Here is a 17,874-nt window from a genome sequence, read left to right on the forward strand (position 1 = left end):
GTTCATTTCACTTTGACAGTTGTAATGTCAATCTTTTATTCTTTTATTCTGTAAATGTACCGCTGGAAGGTATGTAAACAATTGGAGCGCTAGAGAAGCATCATTTGAAATCAGAAGCGCATATTAACGCCGAAAAAATTATAGTAAGTTCGAAAGAGCAACCTTTTGAAAAGATTTCAGATATTAAGACTCGGAAATTGTATGGAGGATGAACGAATGAGACGACTGGCATGTTAATGCACGTGTTTATTATATGACAGCTGAAGACAGAGTGAGTAGTAGCTCTCCGAACCCAGCCGAGTTGGTTCCCACTCGCAGGAAGGCAACCAAACTCGACCATGTCGTATAAGCGAGCCGCCACATCACTCCCCCCCCAGCATCAGCGATACCAAAATTACAAAGAAACAAATTTTACAAAAGAAAAAAAATTATTGTTACACAAAGAGAAAAAATTATTACGTGGGGAGAAAAAAAAATGTTGACGTGGGTCATCCGCTGTGTACATAGGTGTACCGCCCTGAATGGTCGGTAGATTCGAGGGCGGTGACGTCGCGAGCAGGACGGTGGGTGGTCCGATGGTCGCGCCGATGCGATGCGATGCTGCGGCGGCGCCGCTCTTCCGAGGCTGATGTCGGTTGGTGGGGCGGCGGGGGCGGCAGGGGCATCGATGTGGTTGATGATACTCCGAGCTGGACTGTGAGTCGTTGTGGCTCGTGGAGGTGTTGTAGCGCTACCGCCCGTCTCGGCGTGACGACGCTCGTGGGGACGGACGGGGCCTTGATGATGATGATGATGATGATGGTGCTGAGGTGGTGTATGTCTTGTGGTGCTGGATGACCGTTCTATGTGTAGTGGATCGCGCATGACTCCACATCCAGCTGTCAAGATCGTCGTCTCATTCGCTCCCCCATTTTTTAAAAGCACCTGTCGTCGACGTTGTGGCTGGACGTCGGTAGGTAGGTAGGTAGGTAGGTAGCCGTGTCTGCTCGTTTATTGTCACCCGCGGGCCGCGACGCGTGTTGATGGCGATGGGGGCGCGGCGGGTAGCTTCTCCCGCCTGACTCGGCGAGGCAGGGATGAGCGGCATGGGATGAGCGGCATGTTGAAATTGATCGAGGCTGCGTGGCTCGATGTCGGGGGTCACCAGTATGGAGGATGGTTCGAATGAGACGACTGGCATGTTAATGCACGTGTTTATTATATGACAGCTGAAGACAGAGTGAGTAGTAGCTCTCCGAACCCAGCCGAGTTGGTTCCCACTCGCAGGAAGGCAACCAAACTCGACCATGTCGTATAAGCGAGCCGCCACAATTGTATCAACCAGTAAAATTTTTAGAACTGCGTATTTTATAGCAAAACATGATAGACCATATTCTAATTGTTTCGATCTATTACTTTTACAAGAATTAAATGGATTGGAAATTAGCCACAGTTTGCATTCGCGTTATAGTGCAACAAATATAATTGATCATGTCGGTCAAAACATAAAATCTCGGGTATGCGAAAAAAACACATGTTGTATATGAAAATACCCCTATTTGTCAAATGTCTAAAATAATTAATTTTTATTTTTTGTCTTTTTGTTTTTTTCAAAAATAAGCTTTTTCTTTCATAGTTTATAAGTCAATAAGGTGTATGCAAAGTATATTACTAAATATATATACCTAAATAAAAATATATCTTCATATATACCTAAATAAATAAATAATAAAAAAAAGTATGTATATTTTCCCTTTTTTTATATAAAAACTTGACCACTTTTTTTGTTAATGCACGTGTTTATTATATGACAGCTGAAGACAGAGTGAGTAGTAGCTCTCCGAACCCAGCCGAGTTGGTTCCCACTCGCAGGAAGGCAACCAAACTCGACCATGTCGTATAAGCGAGCCGCCACAATTGTATCAACCAGTAAAATTTTTAGAACTGCGTATTTTATAGCAAAACATGATAGACCATATTCTAATTGTTTCGATCTATTACTTTTACAAGAATTAAATGGATTGGAAATTAGCCACAGTTTGCATTCGCGTTATAGTGCAACAAATATAATTGATCATGTCGGTCAAAACATAAAATCTCGGGTATGCGAAAAAAACACATGTTGTATATGAAAATACCCCTATTTGTCAAATGTCTAAAATAATTAATTTTTATTTTTTGTCTTTTTGTTTTTTTCAAAAATAAGCTTTTTCTTTCATAGTTTATAAGTCAATAAGGTGTATGCAAAGTATATTACTAAATATATATACCTAAATAAAAATATATCTTCATATATACCTAAATAAATAAATAATAAAAAAAAGTATGTATATTTTCCCTTTTTTTATATAAAAACTTGACCACTTTTTTTTTGCCTTATTTTTGCCACTTTTTATTTGCCGTATTAACTTGAATATTTCAACAATAAATTATCTTTTGTTTCCAAATGAACTACTTCCATCTATTGCTGAAAATTTCCAACTTAAAAAAATATTTTTACAACCAACTATAAATTTTTGATAAAATCTCAATAGATGTCGCAAAGTATACATAATAGAATAGTAAATTATAACTTTTATATGTAAACACATAAATAGTTTATTATTTCATTACAAATACATATAATATAAAATTGATAAAATTATATTTGAATTATATTACAATTTATTTCTAATTTTATCATAATAAGTTGGTTACATTTTAATTTCAAACAACTAGCTTATTATTTACTAGTAGCAAAATTTTTCTTTGAAAGCAGATCGATACCACTTTTGCTTTCACGTTAAAAGCGAAATCATTCAACACACGTCATTACACGTCCCTCTATTATGGCTTTTAGTGATTATCCCATGCAGTTGTAATTCCTGTGGCGGTATAGAGACGTAATTCACGATACTTACATGCACACAACACAATTAATCAATGTCTCACCACAATGGCTATTAATAATTGATGATCTTGGTGGACCCTTTGACGGACGTCCCCCCGCTGTCTCGAGTGCACCGATAATCAAAGACTACCACGAACCTACAATTGTGTCATACGAACTTTTACAAATACTCAAGGGTTTTTTTGTCGAATACCGAGGGCTGGGGGAGACACAATCGCGGTCAAAATAAACACATTAAAAAAGCTATAATGTCAGTTTCGTTTATACGCCGTCAGTATAATGCCATTATCGAGGGCTCTTACCGTTTCTTCATACAATGTCGCTTTCAATGCTATTGTGCTGGAGCGCATCGTTCCAAAGATTGCTGGTAAAAATGCAACGATGACCATCGTTTTAAATGTTTAATTTATTTTCTCTTTTATACAGTCCATCTTTCTATAACACGGCTAATCGTTAGAAATCGTGTACATATTACTTCTTCTCACATTTTCATATATTTATTTTTCTTTTCCCTCTTATACGTATGTTTAACGTTTACTTATATAATCGACCTACCATGTTATATAATATATGAGTAAAACCATGTTTTAAATTTTCAAAAATTTTACCATTATAAAAAGAGTTTTTGAACAAATTCAAGCAGAAAATCAAATAATTTATTATTCTCAATTTAATTTCATATTTACCAGTAATATTCCTGTATCAAAAACAAAGCTGTCATTGAAAATCTCATATTTAAGCTTTAACTTTTGTAGTGAATAAATGCTAAATTTAAATATTCCATGTTAATTCATATAGAATACATGATACAATGGTGTTAACGAAATATTAGTACCGATTTTAGGCATTGCATTTTGGTCACCTCACTGCACCGCTTGCGGTCCAAAATAAGAACTAAACATAAACCAAATAATATAACAATTAAAGGTTGATTCACGCATGCCGCTCCTTTTTTTTAACCGTCGCGTTATCCTTTTACTTTCTACGATTTAAAACATCTCTGTTTGAGAACAGACGAGATGCTTCGTAATGTAACGCTGAATAGCAATAGTTGTACTTATTTATTTCAAAAACCGAATCGAATATTCAAAACTCAGTTCTCCAAATTTTCGAATACAAAAATATGAACATAAATACTCATAATTCAATTATAAATTTAATAAACAAGAAATATAATAAACAATCTGAACTATTGACTCTTTTTATACATATGTAAATAAACATTTTTTAAAGCAAGTGTCGAAGTGCTGGTAAAATTTATTTTTCGTTTCTTTTAGTCACCTACATTTCGTCCTACATTATGTATTCATCATAAATTTTATTGATGTTAGTTTAACATTTGAAAAGTGTCAACCGATTGTGTGAAATACATGCCAAGTCACCATACAAAAGAACCACACTTGATTAGTACGGTTCATCCCCATCGTTTGTGTTGTTAGAATCAACCCGCTTCGGTCACGCTCGATTGTACACTTCAAACAGACACTTTTGACTTTTTAAACTCGAGTCAATTAAAACAGGAAAAAAGGAATATATACGATGATCAGTGGAATTCCACGGCTGTTGACTGCATTCAACTCAAATGTTTACGCGTGCCCGGAGACCAATCAACTCCTTGATAACCGTAAAGGACCTCCCATACTTACGAGATAAAACCCCCTCAATCTCCAACAACAATAATCACTGGGCGTGTTTACATATTTCAAAACACTCATTCATTATATGTAGTTATATTTCATTGATTGAATTGTATTAAATTTCGATTTTTGCGGTGCGAGTTGCTTTAGTTTTGCTGTGAACTGTTCGCAAATTACATGGCGATTATTCAATTATTACGCGCGCTCTTATGTATCATCAAAGTATTAACAGAAATTGCTTCTTTATTTGGGCTGCATGTGGGTTAACGATGCTGCCAAAATTCTTGCTACAAATCAAGGTCTTATGTCATGTCAAAGTTTGTACCTACCTATATGTTACAATCGAAGTGTATTTGCAGTTGTAATATAGTCCAACTGGCGTTTTAGGTCAGTTACATTCGAATATATGTAATTCAACTAGTAAATTATATCTCTAAAAGCGCAAATATACTTACAACAATGTGCGCCAGTTGTAATACAAACAGTTGAGTTTTGACATCTCTGATCTTTTTACGAATGCTTTATAATTCAATAATGCGTTAATTCTTTCTAGGTATTACAAATTATTGTAATGAGTAATCTAAGAATGTGTTCAAAACACAAATGTGACTTTCCTAGTCAATTTACTATATTCGATCTGATGTAACGTGAGACTTACGATAGCCGAGCATGCTGTCGCATTCATGCAATGTATTGTAACATTGTAAGGATTTAAAAAAAAATCTTTATTTTTTTAAATTATTTCTTACTTGACTATATCATATTATTATAAAATAATTTAATTGTGCTGTTCATAACATGACGTTGACAATTACTTTTATCGTCTAAAAATGTTAATTTCCATTAATATAAAATATATACGTATTATATAAATAAACTAACAATATCAACAACTTACGTATTTTATATTAAAATTTTATAAATGAAAATATTTTAAAATACGAAACACGAACTCAAAACTAACAAAAATAAAAGTATAATTCTACCGACCGCTATTCACACAAACAATGTTGTATTTCTTGACCTAAATATAATGCGAAACTGAAACGAAATGTAATTAATAACCAGCAGAATAGACCAAAGTGGTCACGGGTTCAATTCCCACTGGTTTCTGCTGGCCAGACCTCGGATTTGTGACTTCAGGTCGATCGTTTCCTATGAGAGTTTGCCAAAACTCGAGTTTTCAGCAATCTCGAATTTCGATGAATTGTATAAAATGCTACAAATTTATAAATTTGACCATAGATGGATGTTAATTGATATGTATTTACTTATCAAACGTACAATGTTCCTGGCCAAGAAATTGTGCATTGGGGCACTGTTATTAAAAAAATTGGCCATCGCGGGTCGAGTTCATGCTAGATCAGGTCGACTATAGTTGAATAATGTTTTCACGAAAACCTAACCTCGCCATCTTACCTGGTACCAACTAATAGTTGAACTGTATGTTCAGTTGTACTATATTTTGACCAGTTGGAATGTAATTCACTATACGAATCAGCTTGCGTGGGTTAGACGGAATATATTCCAACTAGTCAAAATATATTACAACTAAAAATACACTTCAACTATAACGCTACATCGGTTCGACTTAAGTTGAGTACCGTTTTCACGAAAACCTAGCCTCTTCATCTTACCTGGTACCAACTAATAGTTGAACTGTATTTTCAGTTGTAATATATTTTGACCAGTCGGAATGTAATTCACCATATGAACTTGCGTGGGTTAGACGGAATATATTCCAACTAGTCAAAATATATTACAACTAAAAATACACTTCAACTACATATAACGCTAGATCGGTTCGACTATAGTCGAATAACGTTTTCACGAAAACCTAGCCTCTCCATTTTGCCTGGTACCAACTAATAGTTGAACTGTATTTTCAGTTGTAATATATTTTGACCAGTTGGAATGTAATTCACCATATGAATCAACTTACGTAGGCTAGACGCAATATATTCCAACTAATCAAAATATACTACACCTAAAAATATACTTCAACTATAACGGTAGTTGGTACCAGGTTAGATGGAATATATTCCAAATAGTCAAAATATATTACGACTGGAAGATACACTTCAGCTATAACACATGTAGACTACTAATGGTTTTAGCCGGCTTCGCTCGGCATTTGTAATATAAACCGCTTAAACATGGCTAATCGAATAGTAAACATTTTATTAAATTTATTTGCATAGTTTTATTTTATTTAAATTTATTTGAATATATTCATTTGTTTTTTTATAAAATTTAATGTCACGAATTCTTCGAGCCAAAACTTACATTAAACCTTACAAAGTCTTTTTCGAAATTATGTATTAGATTTGATTTTGATTTTTAAATGCTTTTTCTCACAATACATATTATATCTATTTTAATAGCTACTGATCTACTTATCATTTTCTATTTTACAATTTTATTTTATTTGGTTAGTAATCATAGTATTATATTATTCTAATGTTAATGTACAGCATAATAGGAAAAAGAGCTCAAATACCTATTTACAATTCTTATAAATGCTCATAATACATCTAATACATAATATTAATTAAAGCCTCTCTAAAGTCGATGACCTAAAGCAGATTGTGTTTAGGTAATCTGTGTATGTATTAGATTGGGATGTGGTGAATAATCTATAAAAGTGAAATGGCTTTAAAATGAACAGGTATGCTGTCAAAATGCTTTCATTATAACATGCCGTGCGTATTGATTGTGAACTTTGATCCACCGAGTCTGATTAACCATGTGTTGATTTGGAAATGCCAATCGTCAAATTTCACTGATTGCAACATTGTCGATTAGTCAACGGGGCCGAGGGAGATACGATCGTACATAGAAATCGATCGGTCGAGATGAAATCTGGTCATTTTAGGAATGCTGCCCAAAATTGGAAACATGGCAATGTTTACACATTGGAACGTTTTTTCATCGGTGGGACAAGGCGCAATTATTCAATTGATTAACGTGCCACGAATTCTGGCGATTAAGAACAACCGAGAGCGTAGAACGAATTAATGGCGGACGAGAGCTGCGCCTGCAGCGGGTCGTTTCGCCTGATCATCCTAGTTTCGGTGATTAAGCTCGAGATGGGGTTACGCATTATCAAATGATTGAGCCATTAAAATAATTAACAACTATTAAACAAATGTCGCACCCGGGTGCACGGGCCTGTGCCACCAGTGTCAAGAGCAATCGTTGTGACACAACGCGACAATATGCGACTTGCGCTACTTATAAACCCAAACGTACGGTATTGCTTTTACTCTTGCAATTAGATAAATTACATATCAAGTTAGCTTGATTCATGCCATTGCAAATCTGAATACATATGTAATATATTTTTATTTTATTTTATTGTTACAATCAATATACACTCGTCATTACAGATCGCTCCAATGCGACGAGTGTAAGATAACGGTCAGAAATACAATAATACATATACAATCAGAATACATAGCATATAACAATTAATCAGTACAGAAATAATAATCATAGAGGCATCTATGGATTATTTTTAGATTTTTGTGTACAATTATTATTACTATTTTTATACATATAATAAACACGAAATTATAGAGATGTCTATAGAGATATCTATAGATTTCAGATTACTGTGCATAATTTTTACAAATTATACACACAGATTTTGTGACAACAGGAAATGATCTAATACCAATTTTCAGGAACCGTTTCAACAATGATTTCAACAACCGTTTCAGATAAAATTGGAAAACTCTGATAGAGAAACGATCGATTTGGAGTCACAAAACCCCCAAACCTAACCAGCAGTTTGACGAGGACTCGAACCATTATTACAATTTTTGGTTTTTCCTAAATATTCGCACTCAGTGAGTCTTATTATTATTGTTAGTCACTGTAATTGAAAATGTTGAACTAACATACATACATATGTATGTACATATGTACATATGTATGTACATATGTACATATGTATGTACATATGTACATATGTATGTACATATGTACATATGTATGTACATACATATGTCATGCGGTAATTTTTCTAATTTACGTTTAAAAGGATTAAAATTTATAAAAGTGAACATAGGGATGCGTGATCATCTTATTATTATATTACTCTGTTTGCGTGTCGAATACAATTGTGTTTAAATAGCGTTTTTAATACTCATTCTGAATGTGAATTTCAAGCGATACAAATACTACTATCATATTTAAAAAAAAATCATATCACTATAATTGATGCGTATTAGGGGGGATAAGGGTTAATTTTAAAAAGCGATCGATGAAGACAATTTCAAATTACACGGTATTTTTCTAATATGCGTGCCTCTTTCCATTTCCTATTGACTATTAACCGAACACACTTTCTACCGAACAATTTGTTAGCAATGTCGATAAATAAACATTGAAAAATTTCAATCGATTTCGTTAATTACATCTATGTATACGATTTTTTTTTTGTATTTTTAACAATCGAAAGCCTATATTGTAGTAGATATTAGAACCTCGCTGGTCTCGAGAGTGTTAAAGTTTGAAATTGGAAGTGCATTCTAAATTACAAAAAGGCATAAATGAGAGAGCGCTAAACAGCATACATTACAATGAATGCACGTCGAGAAATAACACCTTAAAAGTCAATTTTCTTTGATTCTTTTGAACCTGTACGCACAGGTGAGTGTCACCTGTCAAAACAGGTAATCTATCAAATTTTTACTGAGAACGTCGAATGTAATACGACGGTAACCTCACGTCTGTACCCGATACAGAAGTATAACCGTATGTAATATTAAAGCGAAATTCGACAATTCAAACACAGTATTTAAATGATAGCACTGAGCAACAAAAAAATTACCAATCTAACAATCTATACAGAGTTTGATTCGCTAAATTCGAATATGACAATGATTTTTGATGGCTTCTTCTTGTTTATGAGATATAAGCACTTAAAATATTCGCGAGTTTTGGCTTTTGTAATCTTTAACTCAAAATCTAGCATTGCTGTGCCAAAAGTGAGTATTGGAATTCATAGTCACATGTTTATTCTCTTGATTGTGATTTTTAATTTATTTCAAATTCATAATTAATTATCTAGCGAATTCCAAAAGTCCAATATAGTATTTCTTTATCTTACACATTTTTTCGGCAATATTATTTATTTATTTATAGCAAATTGATAATGATAAAGTAACAACTAAAATAATAACTATAATTTACAAAAAAACTATAATTAAAAAAAAACTATAATTAGTAACCACAACATAATATTATAATGCCAAACATTGCATTTATTAACTTATATAATTACTATATTATGAGCTAATTTGGTTAATTTTTCACTTAACCACGTTTATAAGGACTGGTTTTTGAATATCAATATTTTTCTTATTACCTAACCGCACTAATTCGAGCAGTAAATGATTGAAATATTGAACTGGTCCAAAAAATTCATGATGGCCCAAGAAAAAAATGTGTAAATAAAATCTTTAAATGAATGACTAAAATTATGAGTGCATTTGGGCGAATGAATGTTGTATTTAAATCTAAAATACCTCTATGTTTGAAGAATAAGATTTTCGATCAATATGTCTTGCCTATGATGTGACGTATGCATACGAAACTTGGGCATTGGACGCCAGAATGTTGTGCACTTTCAGAAGTATGAAACGCTGAATGCTCGGCATAACGAGGAGGGATACGACACGGAATACGTGGGTGAGAAGTATGAAAAGAGTAATAGATACAGTGGAGTGAGTGAAAAGATTTAAATGACAATGGACAAGTCACGTAGCTAGAAGAATGTATGAAAAATGGACGAAAGAAGTGCTAGAATCGTACCCGAGATAATGTAAAAGATTGCAAGGAAGGTCATGGGGGAGATGGTTGGATGAAATCAGAAAAATGTGTGGTATGAGATGGATGAGAATTGCTCAAATCAAAGACGAATGGATGCGTGTTAGAGAAGCCTCAATGCAGCAGTGGATGGCGAATTTATGTGAATTATTTTTTTTTTTTTTTTATTTTTTATTTTTTTTTTATTTCATACCAGGAAGGCATTACAGGTAAACCCCAATGCGCCTTCCTGGTCAAATTACAAACAATACAGCATTTTTTATTATATACATAAGTCGCTAGATTTCGAGACACTGACTTAAACTCGACAATTAACGAGACATCTATGAATTGTACATACATTTTTATTGTAATATTTACATTAATCATACTCAAATAGTGGTGACATAGTGGGTAGGGAGGATTTTTAGCCAATTTTTAATCGGGAATCGTTTCAACAATGAAATCAGAGAAAATTGGCAAACTCTGATAGGAAACGATCAACCAGGAGTCACAAATCCTGGTCTGACCAGCAGCATTACAGATATACTCAGAAAAATTCTTTTCAATCGAGGTCAGCTCAAGGGATCGAACTCGGCGCCTCTCAGTGTTAAGCAGAAGCTTAACGACCGAGCCACGCTGCTGGCTTTATTATGATCGTGATAATGACGATGATGATGAAAAAGGAATAAATACTTTAAATTTCAACATTTTTAAATATGTATATAAGCAGATAAAGTTCCAAAAAGATTTGCATGTTATTCTTTTCAAACGTCATCAAATTTATCTGCCTTTGTTGATGAGACATACCGAGGCCGTCTCGTTTGAGTAACAGCTCATCTACAATGCAAGGCCTGCTTTTAGATGAATCTCATCGAACTGACAGCTCAAGGAAGAGACCTGCCTTAAACTGTCAATGTCAACACGACAAAATTAACATCGAACATTCTTATTCATTCTTTTTTTTCTGCCAAAAAGCAAACAGTTAAGTGTTAGTGAGAATTACGGAATTCAATTTACCATCAAATTTCATAAACCGGTAAACGATAATTGATTTTTTCTACCGCCGGAATACCGGTATTTCCCGGTAAATCAAAAAAAAATTCGTGGATTAGTCAGTTATGGAAACTGTATGTATGTATGAATGTGCTTTATTTTCTTAAAAACGTTAACCTAGATTGAATATTAAACGATAAAATAAAAATCTCAGGTGAATTGTATAAATAAATTTGTAATAATTAATACATTATTTTTTTTAAATTTTTAACCAATCATATTTATTTATTAAAATTTGGACCGGTTGAACGTTTAGATCATAATTGAAACAAGCTTCTGATCGCATTTATTTCGATTTGGTTGGTCTGTGTTGCCAGTGAATTTATCAATTTGCAATTGCCACCTTTAAAACTGAAAAAAATCCAAACAACTTAATCCACAATAGGTCATTTGTATCGATTTTTAATGTAAGATTATAAGCCTGTATATGTACATATGTACTAAATTTTCGATAAAATAGTTTCTAGTAATAACCGGTGAATTTTAAAATTTACCCGTTTTTACCGATGGCGAAATTTTTGAGATTTACCGGTATACCGGTATTGCAATCACATGTGAGATAACTGTATACACTTTTTCATATTCCAAATTTATTTAATAATTATTTTAATTATTTCCTAACAAATTTCCTTGAGTACACAATGGCGCTTCATACTTTCTATAACACGAATTACGAATATTATTATTAAGAGGTTTTTTTCCCGTTTTTTTTTCACACTAATCTTCCCGGACATGCATACAACAAATCCTGAAAGTCCCGTCGTAGTCGGTTCAGTGGTTTAGGAGCCAATCGAGACAGACAGACAGACAAACATTCAATTTTATACATATAAATTAATTTATTTTAAGTATTTGTTGGGTTTATCATAAATTATAGTTCATAATAAACATTTGATGATGAAACCGTTCTTAACTGTAGCCAACAACCTGATTCTGCGAGACTAATATTGTATCCTACAATTCAAGGTTCTTCCTGTCGCAATTATCTTGTCTTTTCCATGATCACGTTAACGATTAGAAGCCCAGAATACGTCAAATGCAGAAGCGAGTATATAAGAAACTGGCTCCTATGCAAAAATTAAGACTAGGTAGAGCCGGACACTTCACAATAGCACATGTAATCACTAGGGCAGTTTTACTAGAAAATACGTATACGTAGAGTGAGAGCTCAGTGACAGCCAACTCGCGGCCCGCCAAGCTGTCTTGCTCGAGCATTTCATCTATTCTCCATCGAATACACATATGTCTAGTGGGTACATAGTGGAGTAATAAAAATCTAGTGGCGATAATAAGCGGGTGGTCGGGAAATGTCCGTCTTGGGGAGATGAGGGCCAGCTAGAGCGCAATAAATCATCGCCGACGCCTTCGGCCCCCACGGACCGCAAGATTACATGTTTACACATCTGGAGATAGACAACGTGCTGCTAAAATTGCATACCCTCTTCCTACTAACTCGTCCTTTCAATTATATTGCCCAATACAATTAAATATGTCTACGTGTCTGAGTATTTTATTGCTTTTCGTTCCCTTTAGTTATTAATTGCCTTCTAAAGAAAAGGTTTTCTTTACATCACGAATCTGGTGATAAAATTGCCGTGGTCGAAGTGGATTCACTCAATGCGAGCCGGGCGAGCGATCGGGGATGGGGTGAGGGAATGATTGAAAGTTGAATAAATAACACACTCAATACTGGGCATTGTATAGTGTAGATGCATATATGTGAATTTGCCGAAATGCTGAGACTGCAAACGACAATAGCCTCGGGTGTGAGTCATGTATCAATTCCATTCCAAAACCTTCCGTTGAAATATCAACTGGCACAATAGTAGCTAAACAATAGTTACAGTAATTAACAAGACTTAAAAAAAAAACACACGTTTTTGGTATACATAGCTTTGAAACACACTTTTCAGAATGGATTGCAAGTCATCGAATCAACTACAACCAGTCTTCAATTTACGCGGTAGATACAAATAATCGTTTTGGAGCTACAAATAATTATTTTCTGCTACGTCATCTGTAATCGATCATCTATTCATCTGACGGACTTAACGAGAAGATATCAGAAATTAGTCCATTTTGCAAAGCCACGTAAATCAAGGTATGTATGTAATTATTGTTTCAAAGGATAATTTATGATATATTTGAGTTTCTGTCTAGGTTGATCCGAAACAGAAATTCCCGGGATCTCACATAATTTTTGGTGTCCCGTGTCCTGGGAATTCTTATCTGGAATCCTGGGAAAAATATTTCAATCAAAATGTTTTTAAATGGTTTAATATATATTTAGTATATCCTTCGATGAAACTATGATGAATGAAGAATTAAATAAGGAGTTATCAATGAAAAAACTACAAAAGAACGGAAATAAAAATAGCATTGACTTATAAAATAAATGAAAAGAAATTTTATATATTTTCCGGAATCCCGGGATCCCGAGCTTCGTCAGAACCTGGGTTTCCGGGAATTGAAAAAGTCCGGGAAATCAGAAACCCTAGTGCTAAGCCATATCGTTTCAAGTGCCAAAAATTTAAGATTTCAGAACAGACTTTAAATTGTTTACATAAATAAATAGCGCATAAATTCATTCTTGCAACATTTTTTTAATAGACTATAATTTATCAGCGAAAAACAATAAATCTTTGATTTTAGAAAAAAATGAAAGGACTAAACGCTTTAAGTGCCATAAAAATCCATATGTACCACTTTTGTGATAATTAATATACAAGGAGTTGAAATAGAAGACGCATATAATTAATATGCGTCTTCTATTTCAACTCGATGTTACCCCGATCATCTTGACTGGAGACATCATCTGCTAAGCCAAAGTGACGGCTTGGAGCAATTCTGTAATGTCAATATGGCAAAAATATAGCTCGTGTAATTAGTAGTAGTTCTAAATCGAAAATTGGGAAAAAAATTATTGTCGTATATAATACATACAATAAGTACCTATATGTATATGGACATGGATAAGTATATTATACCTAATAAAAGAAAGAATTTCAACATATTAAGCAATCGACTTCCATAGTCCTAATGACTACGGCATACATTAGTATGGTATAAAAATGACAAGATTAATTCTATTAATTAATTTAATATACTTAATGACTTAACGAGTTTCGTGAACGCAAACGAGCGTATATTGTGCAATCTATAGGTACAGGAGCAATATTAACCGTGAAATAATTAAAATGTTTGTCGAAATATGCATATCATACATATGTATGTATGTAGGTACCTACATACATATGTACATAAATATAGAAAAAATAAATTTCAATTGTGAAATTTATCCAATGAATTGTGTGAATATTTTCGTGTATCTGTAATTTGAATATGGAAGTGTGGTCATTTGATACTGGGTGAAAAAAAATAAAAAATAAAAAAAGGAGTAACAAGTGGTGTCGAGGAACATATTTCCTCCGCACCAAGAGTGCATTCTCTGTTCTTTCACTTATAAAGAAATAAATCTTCATAACAAAAGGCCTTTAACAGAATTTATATACAAAACAGAACAATGGAACCGAATCGTTCCTCTCAGCGCCTCACGGCCCTTTTTATTTACCATTTTATTTTTATTTTTTGTTACATACACACATTTTTTTTAACAATTAAATGATAAAAAATACGTTTTATTCAAGCGACTGCTAAACGACGTTAATTTCATTCGACCCTACACCATTGTGATAACCTAGACTTAAAGAACGCCTAAAACATTTTTTAAACCCTCTACTATCTACCATTGACTGAAAATATGTTTTTTTTTAATTTAAAATCTATAACAATTAACAATATATTTTTATATAGATCACGAATATGATATAAAACAGACGTTATTATATTACCGATTACACCAACAATTGTGCAATATTATAATAATGACTATAGATTTATTTAAATACAAAAAGATAAGTTTAAACATGGGCTCGTCCGGGATTTGAACCCGGGACCTCTCGCACCCGAAGCGAGAATCATACCCCTAGACCAACGAGCCGTATATAGGTGCAATTCCGCAACTCGCATACAATTTTCCAATTGATCATATATTAATTTAGACGATATTCTTTACACATTCTATCGTAAATCATTCAGTTTTTCCGAAACATTTACCGCAAGACGCTAGAAAACTTTGCGCGGGTGCAATCGGTCGGAAAATTTCCGAAACGGATGTCGCAAAAATCGCGAAAATCTCAACAAAAACAAACCTACACACATAAACACGTGGTGTGTATACTATATTATTATATATAGTGCGTACTTGTCGTGGGAATGCAATTCGTCTGGTCGAATCTTCAATGTCAGCGGTGTAAGGTTACCGGCAATTTGGTAAATTGAAACGATGTCTGCAACATCAGCTGCCAGTCGAATAACAGCTGACCCAGACCTTCGAAAATAACCAAAAAAAGTACGCGAAATAACTTCGTAACTGTATCACTTATGCATGCAAATTTGCTGTAGTACAAATTTTTAAATTGCCCATCAACTTAAAAACGATACAACCCGTATTACAGTACAAACGTATTACCTAAACACACTGAATTACCTCTGCTTTAGATCGTCGACTTTAGAGAGTCTTTAATTAATATTATGTATTATGAGCATTTATAAGAATTGTAAATAGGTTTTTGAGCTATTTTTCCTATTATGCTGTAGATTAACATTAGAATAATATAATACTATGATTACTAACAAAATTAAATTAAAATTGTAAAATAGAAAATGATCAGTAGATCAGTAGCTATTAAAATAGATATAAAATGTATTGTGAACATAATTTAGTAATAATAAAAAGCATTTAAAAATCAAAAAATACAAACCGTATATGAACCGTGAAATTTTTATTGAATATTTGGCTTGAAACTTCTACCGATGTACATAAGTTGTTTTGAAATAATTTTATTATTATTCCATTCACGTGCATAAATACCAAGTGTACATTTGTATCAACGTATTTATTTAGTTATAAAAATTCCTTTAGCGGTGAACTTGATACGTTAGAGTTGTTTCCCGATCGGAATGGCGATACTATTGTTCAGCGTAATTGTCTATAAATCTGAAAGATACCCGCGATAGATATGGTATTATCTAGGCATTTTGCAGATATCTAAAATATGGGAAAACTTTCAATTACGACCGAGAAAGATAAGAGCTTTCGTTTCGCATCGGACGATTTTTAATATGATACATATAAATGTATGGAAATGCTTCCACATAAATTTACACCAGATGTCGATTTAACATAGAGATGCATAAATCGATAGTATATATATACTTTTTGTAAGGTAACGAGACGATCCCTTATGATGATTGTGTCGATTTTCCGAGCATTTTCGCAACTGCGAACGCTTTTCGCATTGTTGTCTGTTTGTTTTATGAGACAATGTGCATGGACTACCAAATAAGGTTAACGATTTCTTTAAGTGTTACGAAAACTTTCGTATATACCTATGTATGTGTCTTTAAAAAATGTATACAAATGTTTTATAAATTGTTTTTCAAACACGCACCGACCAATCGGAGAGCTTGATTTCGAACGCTTCGCTTTGATTGGTGGAATTCGAATTGAAAGTCAAACTTCTGAATTTATTTTGACACTTGAAATAGTGCACGTTTTGTGGTTGTAATGTTGCACTATAAGCTCTAATTTAAGTGGCTATAATGGGACGTTTATCGGTGGAGATCTGAGCATAACGAGACCCGTAAAGAAATTCGGAAATCGGTCGTACGTAAATCATGATCTCGAAAACGAGATCTTTATCTTCAGCAACTGAACCTGAAGATGAAATCTCCCGAGGCGTTGTCGGCTCGTCTCTACAGAGACGGCAAACTTCACATTTAACACGACCAATTCCTCCAAAATCTACATACGCTTAAATCTGTACAGAAACTTATAAAAAATCAATATACATCATTTGATTTGACAAATATTTTGAATTTGAAACTCGGATTTAATATAAAAATACCTGATATGATACATTTTGTTGTGTGTATTTTATTTCAGGCTGGTTGATCTTCTCTGAATGGAATATATGTAGATGGTGATCAATCGATAAGGATCCCATGTGCTTTCTACAAGATCGTCATTATACTCGATTGAGCTTTATAATCTCAAAACAATGCGTATGCATTATGGAGGGGTTTACGCATCTTTTATTCCCACAAGTTTAACTTTAATGGTTTTATTAGTGAGTGAGTGTATGTACGTACTCTTTGCTATCGAGAGGGCCTTCAAAAGGACCAAACGGCCGCCCACAAATAGGCCTCATGTTAAAAAGGGCGTATAACAAATTGTTCGACAACGAATCAACTTATTCAAACAAGATGCAAGATTAATTGATCGACGCGGCGTTTTAAGGGCTACGGGGATCCTAATCGTCAGGTAACCCAGTGATGTCTTCTTCAAACAATGGAAATGGACTTTTATTTCTGCTCAAACGCGTCTCAGGTATTGTCGGTAGTCAGTGAATGCCAATCAAAGGGGCTTCTACATAT

The 17,874-nt window shown here is 33.8% G+C and overlaps 1 long non-coding RNA gene and 1 other non-coding gene across 2 annotated transcripts in view; one reads left to right on the forward strand and one right to left on the reverse strand.

The window, feature by feature from the left end:
- The first annotated feature begins 200 nt into the window (after window positions 1–200).
- Window positions 201–17,874, forward strand: part of LOC143911928 (uncharacterized) — a 255,900-nt gene continuing 238,226 nt past the window's right edge. Inside the window, exon 1 of the long non-coding RNA XR_013260600.1 lies at window positions 201–1,219. This is a non-coding gene — a long non-coding RNA (uncharacterized LOC143911928). The remainder of the gene's footprint in view (window positions 1,220–17,874) is intronic.
- On the reverse strand, window positions 15,305–15,376 carry TRNAP-CGG (transfer RNA proline (anticodon CGG)). The gene has a single exon. It is a non-coding gene; the product is annotated as a tRNA-Pro (tRNA).

The sequence above is a fragment of the Arctopsyche grandis genome, chromosome 5 (assembly GCF_051622035.1).
Source record: "Arctopsyche grandis isolate Sample6627 chromosome 5, ASM5162203v2, whole genome shotgun sequence".
Lineage (NCBI taxonomy): Eukaryota > Metazoa > Arthropoda > Insecta > Trichoptera > Hydropsychidae > Arctopsyche > Arctopsyche grandis.